This window comes from Bactrocera oleae, chromosome 4 (genome assembly GCF_042242935.1).
Source record: "Bactrocera oleae isolate idBacOlea1 chromosome 4, idBacOlea1, whole genome shotgun sequence".
Classification (NCBI taxonomy): domain Eukaryota; kingdom Metazoa; phylum Arthropoda; class Insecta; order Diptera; family Tephritidae; genus Bactrocera; species Bactrocera oleae.
In genome coordinates, this window is record NC_091538.1 from 4,605,941 (window position 1) to 4,622,973 (window position 17,033).

Sequence of the window (17,033 nt, forward strand, 5' to 3'; positions counted from 1 at the left end):
CACTTTCTCAAAATCTTGGAAACTGCGTTAAGGAAAAAGTTTTCACTTTTGCTTGATACAAGGCAAATTTTGTAACATTTTGTCAATAATGAAATTTTGCAACTGCTGCGATGCACGGCACTGATAGTAACGATTAGGCAAGAAGTTCGTGAGAGGAGGATAGTTATTGTAAGAAAATTTAATAAATGCTACAACACGACACATGATGTATTACAATTACATACAGCACATTTTTTAAGGAAGTAGGTAAGATTCTTATCATGGCAGCTACAAAATACCAAAGAGTGCAGTAGAACTTACGATAAACCGATGATACGAGTAAACCACTGCAGAAATCATTTTACAAAAAAAAAGTTTTAAAATTACAGTGGATTTAGCACATAAATAAGAATGTTTACATCAAATTTCGTGAAAGAAAAAAAAAACTCAAAACTTGGTTATTCGAACTTTTCACATAAATTTTGAGGTTATATGAAAAAATTCTGCATACAAAAGTTGTAGATTCTTTCATTACCTACAACATTGCCATATAACGTTTTTCTATTGTACTTGTAGCTTTGCCGGAAAACGAGATAAACCGTTTTTAACTCTTAAAATTTCAACCAAGCACCTCCCCTTATTTATAAATATGTAAATTATGTTTCCTTTAATCGTTCCTATTTTATCTTGCGTTTTCGATGAGTTGCCATCTACTATGAGTTTCTTTCGTTTTTATAATTTTCAAAAGCCTCTGCACTAGTCTAAAGTTTATGAAGGCTTTACAGATCATTGCAGAGTCCAAACATCATCAGATAGTGCCAACTATGTGAACCGAAATGTTCACTTAGTTTTATAGAAAAAAATTTGACAAGGTTTTAGCATATTGATTGCATATCACACTGACTAGTACTATACTAGATATAGAGTAAATATGACCTAAATAGGTAGGTACGAGAACGCTCCGAAAAAAGTGCGCATAAAAGCCCAACAGTTCAGAAAGAAAAATCAGTCATACTAGTATACATATCAAGCAATTAAATTGTTCGTGCGTTCCAGCATTTCCTATCTTTGCTGAGGCTTCTTTGTCCTTATGTAGACTACGCTTTCAACAACTCTACACCAAACAATTTGTACGTAAGTATGTGTATCTCTCCAAAATCAGTGCAAGTGACAGTGATGTGCCAAATTATAACACAACTTCCGGGTAGTTGTATTTATTAATGCACGAATAAAAGTATATTACGCCAAAAGGGCGTATGATGAAACCAACCGATTTAAATGAGCAAAGTTGTAACACAAAGGGCTTCAGTGAAGACATTACAGATAACTAATGCAGCGAAAAGGGAATAACCGGGAGAGCCATAACATTATGCTGGCGAATATTTCCAATAATATTTGGTCATTTCTGTTAACATAATCAAGTTTTGGGAATCTGAAAAAATCACAAGAATGGATGCGAAGCATGAGGCATATGGGCTTGCTGAAAGTTGTAGAAATGCGTAACGAAAGCGAAAATATAAAAAAGACTGCAAGCAATGAAGAAGAAAATAGCCAAGTAGGCAGGAAAACTTTTGCGGTCGAGCACTTAATGAGGGCGCGCGAAATTGAGGAAGTAATGCATAAAGTTGTAGCAACGATGAAAATAAAAGAGAATTGCGCAAAATAGCATTGGGATTGAAACAAAAGAAATCGGTGACAGTATCCAGTATATAAATATGTGTATAGATATATATGTATGTAAGTACTTGTGCTGATTATGGCACATATTATGAGCAAAAGTTCGAACGCTGGAATGTATCTATTGTATAATAAGTGACATAGCAGTACGGCAAAATGTGTTGCGACAGGAAGCAGCTGAAGCAGCAGAGAGAAAGCGTGTGGTTAACATACGTATTTTTTTTTTTGAAAGTAGGGGCGAATAAGTAATGTGTGTCATTTTTACGCTGTCAAGATTATTAGTAACATTATTGTGTAATTGACGTAAAGCAGTTGGGGTGTCAAGTCAGATATATATAACAATTTGTATTAAAGTACATTAAAATAAAATTGCAAAAGTGAAACTGAAGCACTTTTTTATTTTATTGAGAACATTCAGTGGTAGATATTGCTGTAGATTTTCTCTTAGCTGATGCCTCTTTATTCATAACATTTTTTTTTTTTTGCTAAATATCCTTTGTGAGAATTTCTGTTGCAGCTATTTGCTCTTTATTCGAAATTTATGCTTTTATCTACAACAATAAACTCAAAATCACAAACTACTAATTCATAAAATCAACAAAAAAGCATATGTTGAATCTCTGCCCTCACTCTCTTTAAATATATATGTATATACCCAAACGCCTGAAAAGCTCAGTTTTCCAACATTTATTTATGAGTCATATACGAACCCAAAAATAATAATTTCTACACCTACATTTATATAAACACACGAAAATGACGCCTATTTATCCGTCTGCCAACTTTTCTGCCTCTGTGCTGATATGCCAAGCCTATGCCGGGGCATTGGCTCCTCTTTGATCCTTACAGCCTTTAGCAGTGTCAGTCGTTTAACTTTTGCCGCCAGATATGAATATGAATGCTCCTCTTTGCCTTGCTGCTTTGTGCCTCATGCTTTACTCTTCATTTGTGCATAGCCACATCCAAAGCGATCTTTGACTTTACCTTCAACTCGTCGTTGCAACTCTGCTCTGCCGTATGTTTGTGGTTAATTTTTGAATAGCGGTTTGCTCATGTTGATTTTTATGACTTGCCATATGGGCAATTTAACTTTGCGATTTCGGAAATCTTTACCGCAATTATTCACTTTTAAGTGGACAATTTATTGTTGTCGCTGCGTATTGAAGGATTTACCGTTATATGTCATTAGCGAAGTTGACTGTATGTATTGCAGTTATGTCTGGGGACAAGCTAGTTTTCGTTTACAAAAAAAACATGATTTATATTTATTGAAATGAGAGCATCACAACAGCTTGAAAACTATCTGTGAACTGAACCAAGTGAAAGAAAAGCGAAATTGCTATGTTAAAGCCTCTCTCAAGAGTATTTTACCAACAGTATAACAAAAACAGCATAACGGCATTGCTGGCAGTCATCCAAAAAACTTTAACACACCAAATGAAAATCGTAATTTTCACATTTATCGTAGGTAATAATGAGTATATCTAGCAATTATACAAAGATATGCAAAATATTTTGTCTTTCGATAGTTTTCGAAAATATTGGACAGTAAAATAACAACAGCAGCAGCGAAAATAATAGTAAACAAGCAAATTGCTACATGAAAATTTGCACAACCAATCACGAAACCGAAAAATTCAATTAAAATGAAGAGAGAGAAAGCAAGCGAAGTTAAGTGAAGTGACGAAGAAACTTTTTCAATTAAAATGCTACAACCAAAACAATTCCATGTCATTTATTTATGCAACAAATAGCAATTGCATTGGACAAATATAAAATAATAATTTTTGTGGGCGACAGTGAAAGATTGCAAAGTGAGGGAAATGATAAGCAGGATAACAGAAACTCTGTGTAGTTGGGGTTGTAAAAGTTGCAGAGTGTTAAAGAAGTTTTGTGAATTACAGATAGATCAGAAAACATGCTTAGAGTGCCTGAAGCTTCGAGAAGATAAGTGCAAATTATTTCTTTTTTCTCTTTTTTTGTTGTTTGAGTTGTGTTTCCCTTTGAATAGCATTTATGTTTGACGCTGAATATCTACTAAACGCTTAACTTAAACGAAGAAGTATACAGACTAGTTTTGTAGAGCAAAAAATTTCCAATAAGATTATCAAATTAAAAAAAAAACCAATTCGCCATAAAATAGTCGAATTTCAAACGTTAATATCTTTTAAACTTTTAAGTTTATGAAAAAAAATATGAAACCATTTTGTAGCATATTTAATTTCATAAAAAATCCACCAAACGAAATATGTTTTCAAGTAGTTGGAAGCAAGATATGAACTTGTCTATCTCATAATAAGCAAAACTAGAAAACCGTTAGGCGAACAATCTTCCCTTTACAATTAAGAGCTAATACTTGGAGCGTCTTTCTTAGACGAGTCTATCAATCAATTTTTCATAGTGCCAAGCGTTTTTTGGACCCACCCTAATATACAAATTATTAAAACAATAAACGGTCGGGTATGCCAAAAGTTCCAGAGTATATTACAAAATGCCATGCAGGTACAGCAAACGCGTTAAATATTAAAGATTTTGTGCACTAGAACTCAAATTATTAATATCATTATTTTTTTTCCAAACTTAAGCAACGATATTTTAGCAAGTCATAATTAAAAAGAGCAAAAATTTCCTATGAAATATTTTTATACTTGTAACATTAAAGTTTCTGCTACCGCTCTTTTTTTTTGTAATCAACATGTTTATCATGCAACATGTCACATTTGTATAACAACTGGCAACATTTGCATATAAGTATTGCAATTTTCTCGCAACACATACTGTAACAAGTAGCTGCCATGCCACCTTGTAGAAAAACTGACAATTTTGACATTTGAAAAGTTTTTCTACTCCAGCATATGACTGTCATATTAACTACAGTCACAACGTCTTGGGCTCAGCATGTTCAAGGCAAACTGCCTGCGCTCTGACCTTGCAACCAAGACTTATAAAAATAACATATTTTTTTGCCACCGCTTTTATTCTGCTCATATTTTATATTTCGCAATTTTTAATATAAAAAAAGTATATACATATGTACATGTATATACATATATATGTTGTGTTTTTCTTTTCAAGTCGAATTACATTTATTATACCGTATGAATTTCATATGCAACATAGCGCATTTCCGTCATAAACTCTTGTACAATTTTTCATGCCACTTGCAACTCGCACATAATGGAAGCACGCAGACATATTTTTTGCAACATGCAATCGCATTTAGTAGTTCCTTCTTCCATTTCGTGCGCAAATGTAGCAGGGACTTGCAAAAAATGCACTCAGAATTGCAATGCAAGGAGTTATTTGTCAATATTATTGCATATTACGCGGAATAAACTTACGTGTTTGTGATTGTGATTAAAAAAATAAAAAAAAGGAATCAATCATATGTTTTCTCTGGCATTAAACATCTTTTTAAAGTTTTTTGCTCCTGTTGTCCTAAATTTTTTGTCAGGAACATTATTTAAATGCTTTGCCAAGGGTCGGAATATGAATATTCATTTTTACATTATTATATGTATTCTTATATAGTTTTAGAATTTTGGGTCTTATATCATCGAGGCCAAAGTGTCATTAAAAATAATTGAAGATAAAGTTTCTACAAATGATTGAGACGTATCTTGCGAAAGTAGAAAGCACTAGTAATAGATTACGTAATACTCTCCAACATGCAAACAGCTTCACATTTTATCTTAATGTGCTCATCAATAAGTGGGTATTTTTATTGCTATTAAAAATTTGCACCCAAAATTGCACATAAATTTCGCAATAATCAAACCGCAGTAAATTCCAAAAAACAACAAATGCCCCAATAGGCAACCAAACGAAGCACCAGTATAATCAAGGTGCTATAGAAGGATGGGTTGCAAACGCATTAGGTCATCAATATCCATTTCTACCAGCAAGCAACTTCAGCAAAAAAAAAAAATCACAAACAAACAGAAATGGCCGAAAATTGCAAATAATCGTAAAAGTAGAGAACATAAAATGGCGTGGTTTGGAGAAGCAGATTGCGCGCCGTAGTGGAAGACACGAGGAGTTCACATAAATCTAAACGCAATTACCCAGTTTTTAAGATAAATGCGAGGGCTGTTCAAATTAAATGGGCAAAAATACTTTGCTGACTGTGCGAAAAACTGGTTGTTGGTCACACATTAACTGGCTGCATGTGGCGCTAAGGCGCCTAAAAATATTGAACAAAGTCAATAGTCAATGGTCATAAAACCGAAAATCGTTTGTGAACAAGCGGAAAATTGGTAAAGAAGTGAATCCCGCGGCGAAACACTACTATTTTATATTATTATATAAAATACACTTAGAGGGCCGCTAGAATTTCAAGTACCTAAGCGCAGGCCAAAAAATAAAAAAAAACAAGAAAAAAGATTCACTTCGGTTGCACCGAAGCTATAACACCCTTCAAAAATACAATAGATTGCTTACAAGAACCTTGCTCGGTCAGTTTGTATGGAAGCTATATGCTATAGTGACGCAATCTGAACAATTTCTTCGGATGTTTCATCGTTGGCTTGGACAATAACGGATGTCAAATTTCGTGAAGATATCTCGTCAAATAAAAAAGCTTTCCTTACAAGCACTTGATTCGGATCATTCAGTTTGACAAAATGAGCAGCTTCTTTGGGAGAAAAAGACGTGTTCAGTTCGATATCTCAAAAACTGAGGGACTATTTCGCGTATATCCCGTCGCGTACAACAGACAGACATGGCTAAATCGACTCAGCTGGTCATGCTGATCATTTATATATATATATATATATATATATTATAGGATCTTCGACGCCTTCTTTTGGCAAACTTAATATACCCTGTTCCGGGTATAAAAATATTTTGTAGCGAGTTGAGGTAAGTTCAACCTAGTGTGTACTTTTTAGAAAATCAATATTTTTTTTACTATTTAACAGTTACAATGATGGATCCCTAGTTTACTGTCTTTTTGCAGAAATATGTTAGTGAAACTAACAAATTTTTTTAAAGGAGTTTACGACTACGCCTTGAACTCAATTTAAAAAAGTAAGAATGGTTGTATTGTCAAAGGGTCATTGACCCCACCAAAGGCGATTGACCTAAGGTATGGTTGTTGACAAGGCTAAATGTAAACAAAAAGGTCATTAACCTCACCAAAGGTAATTGACCTAAGCTGTGGTTGCTGACCTAGCTGAATGTTAACAAAGGGGTCATTGACCTCACCAAACGTCATTTGAGATTTTTCCTATACTAGAAATTACACCTTGAAAAAATCAAATACTATTTCGATTATATATTTTTTTATATATTAAAACAAAACAAAATTTTTGCAATTTATTATTATTAAATTTATTATTAATTATTATTATTATTATTAAAGCGACATCAGCAAACTGTCAACCTTTTTGTAAAAATATTTCACTCACAACATTCCCATTACCTACAGTCATAAGCTCCCAGCTCAATATGCATTTAGTAATAGTTGATTAAAAAAACTGAAAAATAGCCACCTTTCAACTTTAAGCCACAAGAGCTAAGCAACCTCAAATAAAAATTTGTTGAAGCGAGTGTAAGAAAAAATTTTCTGAGGTCTAAATGAAAAAACACTCGAAATAGTACAAACATAGCTAAACTATCGAAATCAATTACTTTGGTATGCCATAAAAAGCACCCTCATCGCCCTTTATAAATAGACCAAAAACACCAAATGCCCTTTTTACGTGAAGCTGACTGACGGAATTTTCGAAAGCCTAAAATTTTTATTTTGTTTTTTCCTGCTAAACTACTGCCGCTTCATTGCCTCACTACTAGCAAACAAATCGAAGGAAATATTTCAATAATATTAAAAATTTAGTGCGGTCTAAAAATATATATTGCTATTTACCCTGAAATAAAATAAAAAGTGAGTAACGTTAGATTAAGCTGTAGGCAAGTAAAGACGAGTGGGTAGGTCAATAATAATGGTAAACGTGCGGTATAACAGCTAGACCCACACACACTCACTATTTTGTTAAAAGGAAATATTTTTGCCTCGCACTCCAAACATTTTGTGGCCTCAATAAATTGATATTAAATATTTTAGCCAACTATGTTATGAAAAGGCCAAGCAAGGAAATGGTAATAGAGTAGTGAGTGGAAAGAAAAAACCATGTTTGCCATAAAAGCAGAAAATTCTTAAAAGAAATAACGGCAAATTCGTTGTGTTCTTTTTACATAGAAAAAATTGAGAAACAAAAGGTCGAGGAAGTTATATGTAGATTTACAAACCTTGAGGCTTGTGACGCTCAAAGGTATGCCTTTGCATATTGAACATACTTTGCACATATTAGTAGCGCTTCTTCAAAGGAGAGAATCTTGCAAGTATTTTGATATTAAGAAATATTTTATATAATAGTGCAACAGGTTTTTATATAATAGCATATCTTTGTGCAAAAAGAAAATGAAAACCGCTCCAAGCCCATTATTAAACTAAGCTGCTGAACTATTTTTATATTCAATAATTTTTCTTATGACTACACGTAAAGGGTACAAAATTCTTTGACAAAGTTATATCATAACCTGTAGTGAGGCCAATAATTAAGATAAATTGTCGAAAAATATATCTAAATCAAACACGTAAACTATTTTTCTATATATAGGCATATAATTTTAATATGCGGTAAAATTTTTTGGGAAAATATACGATTCTTAAATACAACTTCAGAATTTACATATCTTCAAAATCATTGATACTTAGCTAAGATAATCATTAGCACGCTAAAAGTTGGAAATATATGTTTTTGTAAGCAGAGTGGCGCAGTGGAAGCGTGCTGGGCCCATAACCCAGAGGTCCGAGGATCGAAACCTTGCTCTGCTATACTAGACTTGTCACAATGTTTTTTAATTTTAACATTTCAAACCACATACATATGTATCATATATATATGAAATATTTGCATATATAATAAAGCTAAAACTGTACTAGGATAGTGCATATCTGGGATCTACTATACTTAAAAAAGTTCTGACTCTAACTATATTACATATTGCGACACAAAATATCACAAACACACTTCGCAATGTTACCAGCGCAAATTTAACAGTTTAAGGCGGCTCACAAACCTGACGACCCGCAGTAGTACTTTAAATAGCCGCTCAGCAGCAGCAGCTTTATTACACGTCATTATGCCGAACAAAAGTGAGGCCGGGCGGGGTTTTGTGTTACACCACTGGGCTGCGTCAACGTAACAACAGTGAATCTACTGTACAGCCATGCATATGTCTGTGTATGCGGTGGCTCGCGTAATTATTGACTGTCATGCATGAGCACATGATGAGCTGTCATTATTTATTTTTACCGCCAGCCGCATCCAGGAGGACCATGCGCCATCGAAACTCATGAAAAAATGATAAATCTGCAAAATAATAGCGGGGGAGCAAAAACACCATGGCAGCGTATAAAAGCGTCGATTCGCGCAGTAGATTAAGGTTATTTAATCAAGCTAGCCTGCAGGATTAAGGTGAAGAAGTCAATGAAAGTGAATGAGAAGCGTCAGTTTAGCAGATATGCGGACGGGAAATAAATGGTTGGTCGGAGGGGGGAGCTGGTCATTTGTGGTAATGAGCGTTGCATGTAAAATACCTATACAGTCTCGCTATTGTTTCTTTGCAAATAGGTGGAATGTTGTTGTTGCCTGTGCAACTTAGCACAGCATCCAACGTAAAACGGAGAGTGACTTATTGACCAAGCCGGCGCTGTGGGTTAAACGCGACTGGCAAGCTGCGCGCTTTTATATAAAAAAAAAATTGTTGTTGTCGCTTTTGTAGCACGCCACTCCCATCCGCTGGCTTAATGAAGATAATATGCTGATATGCCGCACTGTAGGTGGAGTAGCGACGTAGTTGACGCTGATTTCCATCATCATGTGGCCGCAGTGTTGCGGTGTGGCATGCAACGCCAAGCTATAAAGCACGTATAACCGTTGTTTATATGTACATACATATGTAGGCAAGCGCCGCCTTTGCTATAGCAGCATTGGCAAACGCCAAACGAACTCCACTACACAATATGCAACGGAAAAGCAAGGCAAAAAAAGAATTTACATATGTATAACCGAAAAAATTTGCTTCCGCTCGTGGCGAGAGTGAAAAAATAACAACAACAACTTTCCGCAGACACTTACAAATGTGTTGCCATTATTTGCCTGACCAGCTTGGCGCACGTTGCTGCATCCACCACGGACCTTCATTACAGGCAAATGACTGGCGAGCAGTCAAATAAAGCAAACACACATACAAACATATGCATATGTAAGTATGTAAACATACAGTAAATATATAAACAACCTTTGCTACACATACTCTTAGTTGTGGCCTACTGGCCACTGACAGCCCTTTGGGCAAGACAAGCAACAGCGGTCTCACAGCATCCACGCCTGTATTGCCGCTGGACTTCCGTCGTCCGCAGTCAGGCGGACAGAAGTGTATCAATTTTTAGCTTAGTAATAGATTGCCGGTTATTTTCTTTTTAATTTAAAGCATCACTTTCGACCACAAACGCAAATGTGCCGTGCAAATGACTAGAGCTTGTTGGTGGCAGACATGCATATGGATCGTATATACATATATACAGATGTGTTCTAAACTTATAAGCACCGAAATATGCATATAACGGTATATATTAATACACCCAGTAAGCATTTGATTAAATCTTTTGAAAACTCTGCGGAAAAAAATTGAAAATTACACCTGAAGAAAAATATCCATCAAAGTTCATATAATCCTTTCCCAATGAAATAAGGATGCGTTGCGCCTCTCATAAGAGTGCTCAAAAAAAGTTTGAGAATCACACAGAACTACTAACTAGATATTATTTTTACAGCTTGCCAATCACATTCTCTATCAGTTCCTTTATAATAACTAAGTTAAATTTGAGTAGAATATTATTTAAAGATTTGTAAAGTCCTTGCTTACAAAAGTTCTAGTCTTTCCTCAAATATTTTGTAAACTAGTGGAATTTTCAAAAAAATGTGTCACGTTTAAGATTCTCAGTGTAATCCCTTGTCCCGCTGAGCGATCTGCCATTTATTCAAACCTAATCTAAGCTAAGGTCCTCAGTGCTTTTACGAATAATACCAGCTTACGGTGTGACGTTCGAAGCCTTTTGCCTGAAATCAAGTAAACCGAGATGAGATTAGAACAAAACAACTATTCGTTTTTCAGTTTTCGACCTTGACTTAGCAGTAAACTCTTCAAAAACTAAAATGCTTTCGTCGGTTTTGTTTTTTCAATTATTTCCTAGCAGATAACGGATTTCGGCGAAATTTCGAGAAAAACGCAATTAATCTCTGTAAAGTAAAGCATGTAGGGTATGATTTTTTTATTACTGTTCACTTCATGCAACCTCCATACTTACGTGTGTAACGACATTCAAACATACGCCCATATTTTCAATTATATACTCGTGCAAATATCTCATTTGTGTTACCAGAGCCTTTTCACAAGAAAAAAAACCCATCAATTAGTTTGTAAAATAGGTTAGCATGCACTAATGACGTTTTCCATCCATTTTCACTCTCCACGACTATTGCAAACACTTTTATTCGTATGCGAGTGTATGAAGTAGTTCTCTTCGCGTGCAAGGACTTTTCTTACCCTCGTAATACTCATACATACATATGTGTATATTACTACTCGCATCACAAACATTTACAATATCATTTTCACTTATTACGCCAAGTAATAGATTTGCTGTCAGCCACTCGTATGAATATCATCAGCATAGCAGACGATGTGGAACATTTTGACTTTGGCCATGCCAACATTTGTTTATGCCTGTTTGACTTTTGACCCAGTTCGCATGAAATAATACACAATTACAAACAAGTTGATATTGTGGTTTCTTGCGTTGAAAAAAATTAAATAAAGCAGATTATTGTATAAATTTTGTGGTTGTCTGTCATTTGTTACATATAAAGACTGAAAGTGGAGAAAGATTATGCAAATAACCACAGGCGGTTTTAGGTAGCTTATCTTATTAAACTTGCAAGTCGTATTGCTGTGGAAATTACTAATTTCAATATACAATTTAATTAATCAAGTAAGTTGAGATAAATTAGAATGTGTTTAAATTATTTGTGCAAAGTTACATCTGTGGTTGCTCACAGCGCTTGAGAAGTGCATATAAATGTGTTGCTAAAAATATATACAAATATTTTGCAGTTAAATCACATAATTGAGTAATTTTAACTTTGTATGAAATAAAAATAAACTACAGTATATATACAGTAATATGTATTAATGTATCTGTTTGCAGATATTTAAAATATTTATATATGTAAGCAAATATGTTAATAGCAAATAATTGTATTAAAAATTTTAAGCATATTTTTACTTTTTTATTCATTTTAATTTTTTGCTTTGTTTTTTTTTTTTTTTGTTTTTTATTAAATTCGGCATGTAAAAACATATTTAACTTTCTTCGTCACAAATATATATATTTAGTAAAATATTTATATTATATATATTAAACTTAAACAAAACTTAAAATTTTCTTGTTTTATATTTTTTGAAATTAAATATATTCAATTCACTTTCAATAGTTAATTTTTTTTGCACTTGAAGTAAACTAGTTATAACTAATTATGTACATACATATATTTTTATCATAGAGATATTTATTTATGTAAACATTTAGAACAAGCATTTATCAATTTTTAAGACTTACTTTGTAGCCAAAAATACCATTTAACAAAAAATCGGAACTACAAATTTTCCTGTATCAATTAGCAGAGCAAGGTTTCGATCCTCGCACCTCTGCGTTATGTGACCAGCACGCTTCCACCGCGCCACGCTGCTTATTTACCGTTATTCACTTAGTTAGGCTACAGTTGCCTTCTCCGCCCCCTCGCGCTTAGCCTTATCTTGTCTTTCACATTAACTCTAGCATGTTGTAGATATTTATACCAGGTTTTTTTGCATAAATTTCACAATATTGGTTTTCGAAAATAAAAATATACAGCAATTAAATATCGAGTATAATAATTTCATAAAATAGAATTTATAACTCTTGCATAAATATGTATATTAAATATAATATACTTTTTATAACTTTTGGTACAAAAAACTGTCCTTCGTCATTTATATACAGTGTTAATTTACCTAGATATTATGGATCAATAACACATTATTTTAGGTACTAGGCAGGCATATGCACCCCCGCATCAAAAAAGTAATTAATAATTTGCATTTAACATGAATATTGCAATTAATTTGCTTTGTTCAAGAATAGTTGGCAATTTTCAGCCTTTTTGAATAAAAAAAATAACAAATGAAATCGTTTTATCAATAACAGTCTGGCGTAATTTTCAAATCCTATTTAAGTTGTATGCTGTTAAAATTCATTATAAAAAAAGAACAAAAGAGAAAAGTATAGGGAGAGCGGCCAAAAAAGCATATAAAATACCATATTTGAGCACAGTGGCGTACTTACTTTACTCAAGCGAAGGGCGATTTAATAAAAAATGTTTTAGAACCTCTTTTTCAGAATATCAAGCTTTTATGGTAGAAGTTGTAAAACTTAAGCAATATCTGTCGTTAATTAAATTTTAAGTTAGATTACTTTAAAAATCCGTAATATTTATATTTTGAGAGTTACATTCAACACAGTAACATGCGTTTCCTTGTTTCGAAGACAATATTGAGAATGAAAGTAAAATATTTTCAGGATTAATGGCATATAAAACTAACATTTTTATAACTAATTTAACTTTTTTTTTTATTTGTGTAGGGTATTATACATTTTCTTCGGTTTTCTTGTTTTTTATTATTTTTAAAAGTTTTTAAACATATATTCGAAATTTGTTTAACATTTTTATTGCAACTATTCACTGGTGTTGACTACAAAATCCATTCACTTCCAAAAACATAAAATTATTCGTAATTCGAATCCATTTTAGACTTAATGAAAACTCTCTTCTTATAAGTTGCCATCCATTCTATCAGCAATACTGCCTTATACAATTTTCAATATTTACACGAAACGTCGTTAGAGTAGCTGAAACCTTTAGAAAAAAGAAAGACAGGCCTTTTTTCTTCATCAAGTCTAATTTTCGAAAATATTTCATCTTAAGAGGAAGCATTTTTGAATAGGAGAATTGGTTAAACACTAAGGAGCGCGCTTTTGAGAGAAAATAGCGTTTTTGAGCGAAGATTTTATAGGTTATAGGAAGTGTGTGCCATCCTTTTCAATATATGTATGTAAAATCTCAACCCAAAAATAATACTCTTCTCATTTTAAAAGTTTATTTTGTTAGCTTTCTTTAAATACTAAATTAGACTATTTTCAAGAAAAAAAATTTGTATTCAATAAGTAAAATTTTAACCAAATTGTGTCTTTCGATATCCGTGAAGTTTTTTAAACTATTTTAAGCGTTTTTCATAAAAAAAAATAATTAATTATAATATTCTATGTGCAAATTTTCAAAAACTGTCGCTCTACTACAAAAATTTTGGCACAAAATACATCGAATACACCACTGTTTCGAACACACAAACTTACAAATTTACGTCGCCAATTATATAATTTTACAGTTATGCTGCAAATGGGCTAGTGCATTAGAGCGAAAATCTATTATTTTAATAAAGTAAACTGAATTCATTTAATGTTGTTGTTGTTTTCGCAAACATTTTGCTAACCGTTTCGACATGTGTGTGTGTGTGTGTGAATGTGTGGCGCCAAATTAATTACAGTTAATGTATTTCAATTTGAGCGCAACTCATTTAATTTCTCAACAAATTATAAGCGTAACAACACAAGCTGCGAGTTGGAGAAATAACAAAAACAACAACAGAGGCAGCAGCAGCAGCAGGTGAAACTACTTGTGAAGCGAGCTTTTGTTGACGCTAAAAGCCACAGAACAATGTGTCAAAAGGTGCGAGCTGGCATTAGTGCTAAATTTTGCATAGTTGATGCATGCGTGTGTGTGTGTGTGTGTGGGTGGGTGAGAGTGCGAGTTGTTTACCACACATGCACCCGCACTACATTAACTTAATTGTATTTGTCATTTGTAATGTTAGCACAACTGTGACGACAGCAAGGAATAACAAACTTCGGCAACGCGCAAAACAACAAAAAAAAAATAATCAAAAAGCTGGCAAGGTCCTCCTCCCACCACACGACTTTACAATTGCCAACACTCCGCATTGAAGCAGGCAACAAAAATGCTTATGAGCAAACAGCACTTAGTAATGAATACAGCCAGCAGTCTGCAAGCAGGAGTCACAACAACAGCAATAACACAAACAACAGCAAAAACGACGGCAGCATCCAACAGCCGCCATCAACAATCACAGCAGGTTGCACGCAATTACTATTGTGACGCGTTTCCGGTTTTCTAATTTAACCCCAAAACTCCGTAAAAGTTGGTAATAACAACAAATGTTGCGCGGCAGCGTGTTGAAGTGGCAGCGACGTGCAGGTGAGCCATTGCTGCGACAGGAGTTTATGCAAAATATAAAATCTGTTTCAATGTGCCAGCATAATAGTGGGGTAGGAGTGTAGAAGAAGTGGAACAGAGGCATTGTATCTGTTAGGTAGCAGGACGCCAACTGTTTGGTGATGGCGAACGGTAAGCGTTGGCGACGCGGTATGAAGGTGACGCTGGAACTTCATTTAAATAAATTAGAAAATATGACTAAGTGCTTAAAACTCTGTATGTTGTGGCATTTCAACGCAGTTCGTTATGTTGTTGTTATTGTCGTTTGCGTTTCTGTTGTTTCTGGCTTGCTGCTGGTGCGACGTTGCGCCTAAAATGTCTAAGATTTGTATGCCAGACTTTTTGTTGTTGTGTTTGTTGCTCATTTAATTCTTTGTTAGTAAATTTACTATGGGCTTGTATTTCTTGTGCCTCTTGCTTGCGCTTAGCAAATCTGTTGCTTTTGCTCTAATTGTTGTCACTTGTTCGCTGTCAGAAACACCTTGAACGCGCAAAAAAAACTTTGAGAAGCTGGGTGACAAGTCGAAAATGGTAATTTTTTGCCGTTAAGAAGGGGTAAGATTTATATGAACTTCAAAAAAGCATTATACTTTGAGTTGTATATCAATCAGAGTGTAAGAGAGAGAGAGAGAGAGGAAGAGAGAGTGAGTGAGATAAGAATCAAATACTAATCAGATTAGATTGTATTATTTCGGCTTCAAGCCAGTTTCCTAACTTAAATATATTTCAGTTTTTTCAAAATATTAACTCTCATAACGGATCTCAAAAATGTCACAATTTTACTTTATTTATCAAATAAAAATTAAAATTACAATGTGGTTTTTATACCCCTTGTCCGCATTTAAAAGTTAATGCGAAGCTGGTTATCATTGCCACATCAGCAAAGTGTTTTTCGTGCTTCAAAATCTTCAATATGAATAAAATATGTATTATATTACGTGAAAAATTTTTTTTTTGTCTGTCTGGGTCACATTTGATGATTTATTATACCAACGAATTATTTATATTTTTAAATAAAATTCTGATCTTTACCCCCTCGTTTCGCGCCCTTGTACTTTATGAAATTTCAGTGGAATTGCTTTACTTTACTTTTTACTATTCCAACTAAAAGCATTTAGTAATTTATATAATTTCATTTTTTCCCGTTTCTTATTTCTGTCATCCCCTTAAGTGTGTCAAAAAGGGTACACTGAACCCGGTAACTCCCTATAGGCGTGTCATAACTAAACCTACCTACATTTCATCTTTTATTTATTCATACATTTTAACGGATGTGGAATTTTTTGACTTTTGTTCACGCGTTCATTGCAGTTCCCTTTGGGTCAAACGCTTGCAGAAAGGTATGAAATTGTGAATTTGTAAAGAAGGAAGTCACAATAAAAATGGAATTACGTTGCATAAAGCTGGTTTTGTGAATTGACGGGTGGGAATGTGTATTCAAGTAATTCAAAAATGCAATTTGCGCTAATGTGGGCATATGAAAAGGAGAGGTTATTACGAGGTAAAATTTTAGGTTTAAATTTTTTTTTGTAATTCAAGTAAAGAAAAATTGTTTAATGTTTTTTACATATAAAAATTTAATTAAAGTTTTTTTTAAGAATACAAACAAAATAATAAAATGAGTAACTTTATACCTAAAGGTGTTTTACTATTCACACGGAAAAGTAATTTATCTTGTTTACTTTTCAGTAAAATGTTTTAAAAAAATTGTTACATTTTATAATTCTACTAAACATAGTAATTAAATATTTTTGCAAAAATTCATAGAAACGCTTAAAATTTACTGCATTTTTATACTTATAAATGACAATTTTAAATTTAAATTTCATATAGCAGATTCTATATAACATACATATTTATAAAAAGAAAATATGTATTGGAAATTATTAAATAAAAGTAAAAAACAAACATCGTTTCTTA

General features: G+C 33.4%; 1 non-coding gene across 1 annotated transcript; it reads left to right on the top strand.

Annotated features, from left to right (window-relative positions):
- Positions 1-8,422: 8,422 nt before the first annotated feature.
- Positions 8,423-8,494, top strand: TRNAM-CAU (transfer RNA methionine (anticodon CAU)). The gene has a single exon. It is a non-coding gene; the product is annotated as a tRNA-Met (tRNA).
- Positions 8,495-17,033: the final 8,539 nt, after the last annotated feature.